Source organism: Aplysia californica, unplaced genomic scaffold, assembly GCF_000002075.1.
Source record: "Aplysia californica isolate F4 #8 unplaced genomic scaffold, AplCal3.0 scaffold00681, whole genome shotgun sequence".
NCBI lineage: Eukaryota > Metazoa > Mollusca > Gastropoda > Aplysiida > Aplysiidae > Aplysia > Aplysia californica.
In genome coordinates, this window is record NW_004797951.1 from 157,446 (window position 1) to 160,086 (window position 2,641).

Genomic DNA, 2,641 nt, shown 5'->3' on the forward strand with positions numbered 1-2,641 from the left:
AGAAGAAGAAGAAGAAGAAGAAGAAGAAGAAGAAGAAGAAGAAGAAGAAGAAGTATGATGATAAAAATAACAATAATAATAATGTTCATCATAGTTAAATGCCAGATCTGCAACCGACTTTGGCAACCATGGTTCGCCATTGATTTCATTCCTCGGAAGCTATCGTGGTCCCTCTACCCGTCACCCATCAGTTCATGTCGTTCAAATTACCTGCTCTGGGTCTACCTCTGTTTTGTTTGCCTTCATTTTGCCAACGAGAGCTAGATGTTCAACGCCCTTAAGGCTATTCAAGTCGTGTCCAAGAAACTGTGCTTTTGATCTCTTCCTAATTTTGTGTGTGTGTTGTGTTGTGTATGTGTATGTGTGTGTGGGGGGGGGGGGTGTCTTTGGGGTTTTTTAATTTAAAAGAAAACCGTTTTAAAAAAGACTAGTGAGAGACCCAAATGGAATTCTTTCTGCACTACTTCATTTGATTTCAGTTCTTTCCATGAAATTCGAAAAAAAACAACCTCCCTCCCCTACCAAATCATATTATTTCTGTTCGTTCAAGTTTATTTCCACTCGATTTGGTAATTTTTCAATACATATATTTAGTTGCCCACGAACAGCCTTTTAAATGGTCATTTTTGTAGTAATTGAGATGTTTCTATTTTTCAGAATTGGACTCATTCTGTTTGAAATTGTGTTTAGCTATAGCCATTCTTCGTTAAATTTCTGTGGAAACTTTGACTTCTGTAGTAAGTTTATATCCTCGAAATATCAACCGTTGAAATTGCTTTGATTTTCTTTTACCTTAGCTAATGACATTACAACTTAGGTTCCCTGCTTTTTTCTTTTTCTTTTTAGAATTATTATTTTTCTAAAAATAGATATTACCACGCATTCTGCTTTCTTCCCATTCCGAAATAATGTTGTACGTTCACTTTCCGTCCCAACAGTATCTAGAAGTAATTGATGAAGGTCCTTTTCTGAATCTGAAGTTGAACTCACCCTGCAATAACGCAGATAATATCGGTAGATCTATGCGCGCACAACAATCCAACCCTAACGCGAACAGTATCGTTTTGGAAAATTTCGCTCTCGTGACTGAAAACATTACTTTTGTGTGATGCAAACTATAGCCTAATTGGAAAAGTAACCATTTTTCGTTTGAAACAGACTATGACCAGAAGTGCGGCCCAAATTTAGGAAAAAAAATGCTACATTCGTTAACCTTGTGAGAAGGTGCGAAATTTGAACGCACTTCCTTTCTTCGCTTTTTAAAATTACTTTTTGACTCTGTATATATTTATGTATGTTCTCTGTATATATATATATATATATATATATATATATATATATATATATATATATATATATATATATATGTATACATATATATATATATATATGCAGTATTGCATAAAACCTATAACGTATTTTGCTTTCAATTTGTTAATATAAGCAAGTGAAAGTTTTAATAAATTGTGTACCAAATTTGGGGAGGATAATATGCTGAAATTTACTATTTTATTCTCAATTTTTCAACCAAAAAAAATGGTCAAAATATTTAGGGAGAGCTGACTACCCATACGTGTAGGTCTAGGGTTGAATGAGTTAAAACCTGGTCATCGTCATGTTTGATGCTATTAAAATGTGAGGCATCCTGATAAAATCAGGCGCTCGTCAAAATAATGAAATCAACGAAATCAGAATTTTTTGAGGTAGATGGCCAATTTTTCTCTTTTTTTTTTTGATGCTCAATAGTCTTTAGGTTCAGATATAAATACATTTTGTTTGGAGTTCACTGAAAAACATTGAGCAAAGGCAAAATTTTATATATATTTTTTTTTCAGTTTTCAAAGACTCTTAGGCAATGGATGTTGCCAAATTTGGGGGCCGTTTTCTCTGTAATTTTCCCTCTGAAGCAAGGCAGCCCTAAACTCCTTTAATCACACAAATGTTCACGTTCACTTTGAGACCTTTTAAAAAATATATATATATTTCCAAGGATTTTTTTCTTCACTAATATGTTAAAGAGGTCTGGCGACATAAGGCATCCTTGCCTCACTCCTCTTTTAGCTTGCTTTATTTGCGATACTTTCCTTCAGATTTTTTAACAGCTGCGTTAAGTCCCTGAAAAAATTCTTAACAATTCTTAGAACATTTACATCTATGTCCAGCTCTTCCAAACTTTTAAAGCACGCTCAAATAACCATATGCAGTTGCGAGCGCCGTAAAACACTTACCAACAACAACAGCAACAACAACAACAACAACAAAAACAACACAAACAAAAACAACAACAACAAAAACAACAACAGCGACAACAACAACGACAACAACAAACAAAACAAAACAAAACAACATAAACAGGTTTTAAATAGTTCAACCTGTCTAACTTTACCAAAAAGAAAATAATATAAGAAAAATTATTTACTGATCTTTTCGCACTTCAGTAATTCTTTTAAATGCCATTGTTAGAGAGTAAATGTTGCATAAATAGTAGGCCTACAATGCCAGGAACAAAGCCCTATTGTTCTCTTTTTTAAAACTCTCATTCTCTTCGTCAGTACTCGAGTCAAAAGTGTTTTTTCAGTGACTCATACAGGTCATTGTTCAGTACAACTCTCTGTCTCTCTCTCTCTCTCTCTCTCTCTCT